We start from the raw sequence: 9744 nt of genomic DNA on the forward strand, positions 1-9744 counted from the left end.
TGTGGTGCAAACAGATTATCAACAATGCAGGGGATATAATAGGACCTTGGGCGCGGGGAGGACTATATTATTACTGTGGAGGGAAAAGATTGTTTGTAAGAATAAAAGGGAAAACTACGGAAGGTATATGTGCAATGGTTAGGTTGGTAGCACCAGTAACACTGATTGGCAACAGACAAGAGGGAAGGGGTGGAAGTACAGCTGGGAGAAGAAAAAGGGACGCAACGTTCGACTTAACCACAAATTCCCCAACCTATATAGATTCAATAGGGGTCCCGAGAGGAGTCCCTGATGAATACAAACTAGTAGACCAAATTGCTGCCGGGTTCGAGAATATCCCAATAATTTCAGCCCTATTCCCTGTCACCCCAAGTAAAAATGTGGATAGAATAAATTATGTGCACTATAATGTGATGAGATTGGCAAATTTAACAAGAGACGCCGTAGAAGGATTATCAGAACAGTTGGCTCCAACCTCATTAATGGCAATACAAAACAGAATAGCATTAGATATGCTACTGGCGGAAAAAGGGGGAACGTGCGTGTTCTTTGAAGATTTTTGCTGTTCCTTTATTCCCAATAATACCGCCCCAGATGGATCAGTAACGAGGGCTTTAGAAGGATTAAAAACCCTTTCTAAAACAATGGCAGAACACTCTGGTGTAAATAACCCATTTGATGATTGGCTGACCGGTGTGTTTGGAAAATATAAAACCATGTTTACATCAATTTTGATCTCTATAGCTACCTTTGTGGCCATAATTGTGACCTGTGGATGCTGTTGCATCCCGTGTATCAGAACATTGTGTAACAGGGTGATAATAGCAGCAATTGAAAAGAAAGATGGAGCTCCACCCCCTTACACAATGCCTTTGCTGGTATCTCCTGGAAATAATGATGAGGAGGAAGAGGAGGAGGAATGTGACTTATAAATGTTGTTTTTCCCAATAACTGTGCTTTTTTGCAGATGTTGATTTATCACAAGTTATGTGTTTTCTAGATATTGATGTTTGAGAAATTTGCTGTTTGAAAATGTGTTAAGATTTAAATTTTGATTATTGAAATGTTTGTAGTCTAGATAATTTCAGTGTGATTGACTCAGCTGACATGTTGTGGTTGCCCAAACGTCAATTAGGGGACCGACTGGGTGACTTTCCCCACAGGGGTTTTCGGCCCAGTCCAGCCTGAGCACACTGGTTTATAGGGAATTTATAGGTACCATCATTGTTTGACTGTTATGATTGTGTTTATTGCTTTTATTTTTCTTAATGGTCTGATATGATGTGTCAGGTGAACATGTGGTGGCTGCCCATAAGCCAACTAGGGGGCCGCTTGGGTGTCTTTCCTCATCGAGGTTTTCGACCCAAGCTCATCTGGACATATTGTGTTTATTAAAGTGGTGTGGCCTCTTTTCAGAGGCCAAGAGAGGGATTGAAGGATAGCATTTTTTTATTGTTAGGCTTTGTTATCATTTACTAATAAATACAGACATAAAGGGATTTCTTTTTCTGAGGAGTTAAATGCCATATGTGCATAAGAGAAGAGTTGATGGGCTGCTCTCAGCAACCTGCCTGTTATCGAACATGGGTGTATGCAAAATGCAGAGAGCTCTGAAATGTATGAACTGTGTGCTCGTGCTCTGAAACATTTGCCTAGTCGACGGTCAAGGCCAACTGTCAAGAGAAGATACCAGAAAGATGAACATTTGGTTGCTGAATGGTCCAACTGCCAAGAAGACATCATGAGTCAATAAAGTTGAGATTAGATAGTGTGTGAAAGACATTATAAAACATGAAGGAGAGCCCAAAGGAGACCAGAGCTGAATTGAAATTACATCTCTCCTGCGCAGAACTGGTACTCTCTAACTTCTTGCATTCAAAATAAAACTTCTTAAATTTAACTCAGGTATCCGTCAATTTTTGAACATGCAATGGACCATTTGAGTCGAACAACTAATACATTGAGCCACTAAGCATTGTTCTTATGACGTTTTTCTACAGGAGGAAAACGCAAATTACTTTCAAACACTTCAAATATAGTGTGTGTTAGTAAATGCAAGACCGTTGATGAACTCCAGCATAACACTGTATGGCAACGCTTCAGATGACTGTTCTAGAGCCTACAGCTAATCAATCTGTCACATTCTGGAGTGCTTTACGGGTCTAAAGAAAAATATTAATGATAAATGATCTTAAATAAAACAAATACATTTATAGATATGGTATACAAGTATATAACTTTACTCACATGGGAAACGAGACCACATGAATGGTTTGTGAGCACAATTAAGTGCACACAGCATCCCATATCATCTCATAATGGTAAGAAATAAGTCCAAAAGGCAGCTGACTGTGTAAAGCCACATAAAACAAAACAAAAATACAATGAATATGCCGAGATCAGTGGCTAATCTGCCAGATTCAGCTGAGGTGAAGTGACGGTGACCAGCGAGACCTAGCTGTCACTCAAGTGGCCACGCCCTTAATTATGCAAACTTAATATAACCTAATATAAAGGAAATGGATGAGTTATAAAAAAATTCACCCCCCTCACAGTCGTCAATGAAGGTAATAATAGCTATATGAACCAAAATCTTTCTTTGTACCAGGCTGTAAACACCTTTTTTTCTGCTGTAAAGTTAGCCATTCTAACAGTAGCTCAATTGCTATTTGCTCTATTATGGAGCCAGGACTAGCAGAATTTTGATGAATTGCAGTTTCAGTTACTTTGAAACTTTGAAATACCGAATTGGCTTCCCGAGGGAGAGCGGAAGGTTGCCGATTGGTTGGGACAAAACACCTGAATACATACCGACATTATGAGGACACACCATAACTATTGGGACAGTGCTAATGTCCCGATAAGTCGAGCAGCGTAGAAGTGTTAAAAATGGCGTGACTTACCACCTCCCGCGTTTTCTCGTTATGTCCTAATAGTTACGGTGAACCCGTTTTTCTGTGTGTATCTGTGTATGCTCATTGTGTATAATCTCCCACTATCGTCCCTTCGCTAATACTGCTCTTTCATACACATTTCTGCTCGTCACAGTCGCGTTTCATTGGTCTAGCAAGAGAGCCTCCTCGTCAGCGATTGGCCTGAATTTTATCGCGTTTCATTGGTCGATCAGCAGAATCCTCGTCAGCGATTGGCTGGATTTCATGTCCATCAATATCAGCCCGCTTCATGTTTCCAATTGGCTGCCAAAGACACGCGAGGTAGACCTATAATTCCAACGGAGTGAACTATCAGCGACTATAAAAGAGAACCAAATTGTGCATCTTTAAGTTATGAACTGCTTATTTACTGTATACTTTTGGGCCGTATGTTAAGTTAACTTTAAACATTGTATGCATGACGAGTTAGTCAGGGTCATATCACTTAAGGTGCAGCATCATTAGCAGATTAAATGGTGTCCGTGACCCAGTTTGTTTGTATTACAGTTATATGACACGTATATTCATTTCTTAGCGATTGTACTAACGTTACAGTCTGACAACTCAGTCCACTACAGTCTTTGAGTTCATATTTGTTAATGAAACACGTTACTGGTAAGTTGGACATTTTTGGCTTCATTTTAAACATTTTAAATCCTTTTTAACGATGCAGGTTATTCTAGAAACACACGTGTGTTAAACAGTATCTGGTATTTTCAGTACCCTAGTTTAGACCTGTCATTAAGGCATTAGGTTTAATAATTTTTTGTCAATACAGTCAGACATGGATGATGCTAAATACAGGTGTAAACGAGGTCTAAACTTGAGCTTGTCCACTGTAGACTATTTATTATTAGTAGCTGTAGTAGTAGTATTAATATTATTATTAACAACATACCAATTTTTATAGTATAATAAACAATAACAAGGTGGTCAGGATGTCAATAGAAACATTTTTAGAAAGGGAAGTAAACTGTGTCATATATTTGACAAAAGATTTAAAAGCAAGGTTAGCTTAACATCACAAAGTACAAATCTGGCTTGAACTAATGTGCGTTTTTTCCTGCACTGCCATGCAAATCGTCATGCATGGCCACGCAAGCTCCTGCAGTGGCTTTTTCCAGATTTTTTTAAACATTGCTGCGCTGAATACAATCACCACCAGGTGACGCATAGAACAACATTCTGGGGTGCATTTCCCAAGCTCTTTGACCAACCATGGTCGCAGTTCCGTTGTTACATGGTGCGTCAATTTGCTTTGTCCCGAAACCATATTTAAATAAATAAATAAATTAATTAATTAAAATAAAAAAGAAAATCGCGAACACCATCGCAAACCTGTGTGATTGGAACAGGGCCGGATTAACCAATGGGCCTTATGGGCACAGGCCCAGGGGCCCGTGCGCACTAGGGGCTCCTGCGTGTGGGGAGAAAAAAAGACAATTTTGGAGTGTCTTTTTAGGCTAATTGCAAATAGCTTATGCTTATGAAGTGCTTCGTCGGCCTCTGGTCGTTAACCGATGCAGAGCCGACGTTTGTTGAGCTGGAACAATAGAACACACGACCGAATGATCATGCGTATGTTTGGCCGACCATATATAGATATTACAATTAAAGGGGCCGACGTGTTGACCTTCGGCCGACGTCGGCACAACGTATGTGTGCTGTCTGGGTAAATCATCGTATTTATTAAGTTTATGACGCAAGATTAAAGTCATGCAGCATTGAATGACTTGAAACAGCGTTAAGTCTCTCCTCCATCATTAAAGGTTTGCCATAGTTGTCTTGACAACACAAATGTTGTCACCTCAAAGAAAACCCAGCCTCTGCTTTCATTCGATTGCAGAATGGAAAAAGCGACTAAGGTAACATTTTTCCCACTGAAGCGCACATACTGTAGCGCACAACAGCAAAACGTTGGTAGCCCATTTAGATGCACCTGTCAGTCTCAACGCAATCCCTATTTTTGATATGCTTTTAAACATTTAGAAAATGTTTGTTACAGGTGTAGACTTATGTTGTGGAGCGAATATAGTTTAGAAAAAAAAAATAAAGGGCTACTCACTTTTCAGAACAATGTAACTTTTTATTATTAAACTGACATGCATGCAATGTAACTTTTTGTACAAGAGTAGTCTATATATTTTTATGTATTGCAACTTCCATGCAAATGTTTTTTAATTAAAATAGCCAAAATAGACTATTTAAAAGTATTGTAAGAATTTGCATGTGGATTATTTGCATGGAAATTGAGTCATAAACTATAGTCGAAGCACTTAAAGTGGTCGATTTTAAATAATAGGGCGATTTTTAAATAATTTCACACAATAACATTGATGGTGGTGTTGATGCTGTTGTTCAATAAGCTATCGACAACGATTTTTAGAACCATCATTTCATCATTATATAGAAGTTTAATGCTTGGTGCGAACTGGTCTAGGTCAAGTGTGAACGGCTTCAACAGGCCCGGCGCCATTTCAAATACTAAAGGGAGCACTAGACCTGGTGACTAATTTGGTCTCTTTTGTTCCTTTCATTTACGCTATTTATTCACATTTATTATTACTTTGCATTACTGCCTAAGTTGCTAACCTAGGGCAATAATATACGTTTTAATTGTAATAATAATATGCACAGTTTCGCTTTTACTGATTTTATTAATGATGGTAATGCAACGATAGCGCTTATTAATGCAGACGGATCATGGCTTTAGTGGTTTAAAACATGTTATTCTTCTTATTTATTTCTGTTTTATTTCAAATAACTGGCCTATGAATGTTTAAAGTTTTAGGTAAAGACGTCAAATTATGCCCACATGCAAGCTGACCCACGATCAGACTATTCGTTTACCGGTAAATAAATAATGAAATCAGCTTAACCGACTCATCACGCTTCACGCAGTATAACCTAAATTACATATTTTTTAAAAGATTGTCATTCAGCCTACCTGCAGCGCACGTGAGATTTCTCGGTTGATCCGCGGTAAATCCACTTAAGCGCTATATAGCTACCTATTCCATTTATATATATATATATATATATATATATATATATATATATATATATATATATATATATATATATATATTGGTGTACACGCTACACTGAGCACTATCAGACGACATTTCAAAGAGCGAACATCGCGAAAGCCTAATCCTCGCAAAATAAAAAAGTAAGTTATCCTCAGCATGGTGTTAAGTGTTAAATATGCATAATATGTCTACAATTTTTTAACAAATGTAACATTTTGCCTTTTTTCCAGACACATTATCGAATTAGTGGAGAAAATCACCCACCAGAATGATGAACTGGTATCAAGTAACGTTAAAAAAAAGCTATGGGATGACCATGGAGTGGAAATCAGCGAGCGATCTATTCGGAAAATAAGGCAAAAGCTTGGGTGGAAGAATGGAAAAACTCAGCATTGTCCTATGATCAGAGACAAAAATAAAGAAATACGTCTCCAACAAGCCCAAAAATGGATTGATGAGAAAGAGACATTTCACGATGTCATTTTTACAGATGAAACGACAGTGATTTTGGATCGCTTTGCCACTATGTCCTTTCGTAAGAGTGGAAGACATGTGTCTAAACCAAAGCCAAAACATCCACTAAAAGTTCATGTTTGGGGAGCAATATCCAGAGAGGGTCCAGGACCGATTGCAATATTCGAGGGAATAATGGACCGGACTTTCTTCAAAAATGAAATTATAAAAGAAACTGCTGCTCCATACATTAAGAAAAACTTCGGGGTACATCACCGTTTTTTTTCAGGACAATGATCCAAAACACACTGCTGCAAGCAAGGTCATTTTTTCTGAGGGTATAAACTGGATTAAAACTCCCGCTGAGTCCCCGGACATGAATCCGATTGAGATGGTGTGGCATGCTCTCAAAGATTATATTCGGAAAGTAGCAAAAACAACAACAAAGTCTGACTTAGTTGCTTCCATAAATAAATTCTGGTTTGAGGAACTTACAGCAACGGCATGCAACAATTATATAAACAGACTTTTTAAAGTTCTTCCGACTGTGGTGGAGCGTCAGGGTGGTCACACTGGAATGTAGCATATTCATTGTTTTTGTATAAATGAAAATATGCTATACATTTATTATCACTTATAAATAAATCATTTTGAGTAGAGTTTTGCTTCATTTGTTTCAGCAGAGTCACTCGGAACATGACGGTCATTGGCCGCAAAAGGACATTAATGGCTTTGACGAATCTTAAAAAAAATGTTTTGCGCTAAACTACATTCCACCTCAAGCGACTTAACAGATCAGCTTTACCACTTTTTTTTTTTTAGGTAAACAACAATATTGAACTATTGAACTAAATAACTTTTTGAACTATATCTATTAATTATTGCCAGTCATCTAAGCTAATATATGCTTTATTGTTCTGAAAAGCGGGAAGCCGTTCGTTTAGTTGAGTAAATTATATTTGCTATTACAGGGCCGTTTGCCAGATTTAGAACTAACCATAACCAGTATGTTGTAAGCGCCCTTAAAAGTACGCTAAGCGTCCTTTCAAGTGGGACCCAGAAGTCGCAAGGTTATAATTAATTTTTAATTTCTCTAATGGTTTACCAAAAGGCTGAATAATAAAAAAAAAACCCAAAAAAAAAAACCGATTAGCTATTTCTAAAAATCGGTGTATATACAGTGTATTACTAAAATCGATGTTTGACAGGGAAAGCTGCCCTCATATTGAACACACACTCACATACACATAGGCCTATATTATTATTTTTAAAAAGTAATAGAAAAAGGGCACTTTCTCTCCAGAAGGAAAAAGGGCTCTTAATACAATTTGTGCCCCCTTCTCTCCGCACACCTCGTTGAGAACCACCGAACTACATTAAAGAGAACCGCTTTACTTACAGTGAATAAAATACCCCTTGAGTTCGAGGTTAACTAGGCAGCCGCACACTTGACCCGTGTGAGATCAAATCAAAGTCCCTTTAAGATATTCTATAGTCTTTGGGTGAGATGAAGGGGAGACTTTTCACGTCTCCCTTACTTTTCACGCATGTGCAGTGCAAGGGGGACAGCAATTTCAGTCGTTTCAGTGTGGATGGCAAGCTTTAGGAAAACGACTAAAACGATAGTGTGGACGCGCTGCGTTTTAAACCAAAAACTCCGTTTTCAAATTTATCCGGACCAGTGAAAACGTAGCCTCAGTGGTTTTTAACAATGGGGAGATCGGAGGGTGTGCGACTGTTGTTTTCAAGAGCCAAATGGCCAATAAAGATTCACAAACTATCAGTAATAATAAAACTAAACTTTGTTTGATGGTTGTATACCAAGCCAGTTTCGAACCGGTGACCTATTGGTTGAGAGGCAGATGCTCTACCAAGGACGCCATTGAGCTGCGCTAATCACCGCGCATTTGGCATAATTTGATTAACGATATGAAAACATATTAAAAGGCTTGAACTGTCATGGCTGAGAACCAGATGGAAAGGAATCCCACACCGGCCCTGATTTTTACTGTAATATATGTATACCGTATATATATATATATATATGAAGTAGTGTTCTAGGTTATAACAATGCGTAAAGAATGCTCCGGCTTCAATACAGTGCGTTACAGTACACGACTGCCCCCTACTGTTCATGTCTTTGTTTGCTAGACCGTCTTTCCGTGCTACTGCACCATATGTCGTGGCCATGCAAGATCACTTTGTTTCATTCGCGCGTTAGTTCATGCCAGATCTGTAAATGTGAAAGACACTTGTCAGATTTTATTTTAGAGAGCAGACATGAGGTTCAGCTGTGTCCTTTTCATTTTCTGTCTGATTCAACAGCTAAACTGACTGACATTATTTACACATCAAATCACAGCACATGCTATTAATGGTGTGATGCTTTTCCTGGTTACGTGGAGACGATCCGCGAATCACAGCACATTATGTTAGCTGACTAATCAGAGCTTCTTAAGAGTGGTCTTTCGGAGGAACTAGGAAATATAACAGTCTTTTTCATGTGGCAGGCACTGTTTTTCCAGGGGTTTCAGTACAGTCATCGGATGGGCGTGTCATCGGATAGGCGTGGCCTATCTGTGAATTTGCATAGGTCACGGATCATGCGCAGATTGTGAAAACAGCCGTTTGTTTGAGACACCTGTATGCGATCGCAGGGGTTTCGTGTTTAATGCCTTTTATATGCAGTACTTTGAAATAGCTGTCCTGATCGCACGTGTTTCATGTGAAGTTAGTGTGTTTTATATTAAACAAAGCAACTTAAGATACCTCTCAGATTACATTAATACTGTTATAACTTAAGATCCCTATCCTGATCCCAGGGGTTTTGTGTATGATCACTTTTATATTAGTTAACATCAAATACCTATCACGATTCCAGGTGTTTCATGTCTGATAGTTATTCTATTATATACAGTAACATCAGATACCTGTCCTGATCTCAGGTGTTTCATGTCTGATCATTTTTATATTATTTAACATCAAATACCTGTCCTGATCCCAGGTGTTTCATGTTCGATAGTTATTCTATTATATACAGTAACATCAGAGATCTGTCCTGGCCCCAGGTTTTTCATGTCTGATAGTTATTCTATTATATACAGTCACATCAGATACCTGTCCCGATCCCCGGTGTTTAATGTCTGATAGTTATTCTATTATATACAGTAACATCAGATACCTGTCCTGATCTCAGGTGTTTCATGTATGATCACTTTTATTGTATTTAACATCAGATACCTGTACTGATCTCAGGTGTTTCGTGCATGATGACTTTAATTAAAAATAGAAAATAAATATATGTTCTGTTAATTAACTAAGATTGA

The sequence above is a fragment of the Danio aesculapii genome, unplaced genomic scaffold (assembly GCF_903798145.1).
Source record: "Danio aesculapii unplaced genomic scaffold, fDanAes4.1, whole genome shotgun sequence".
Taxonomy (NCBI): Eukaryota; Metazoa; Chordata; class Actinopteri; order Cypriniformes; family Danionidae; genus Danio; species Danio aesculapii.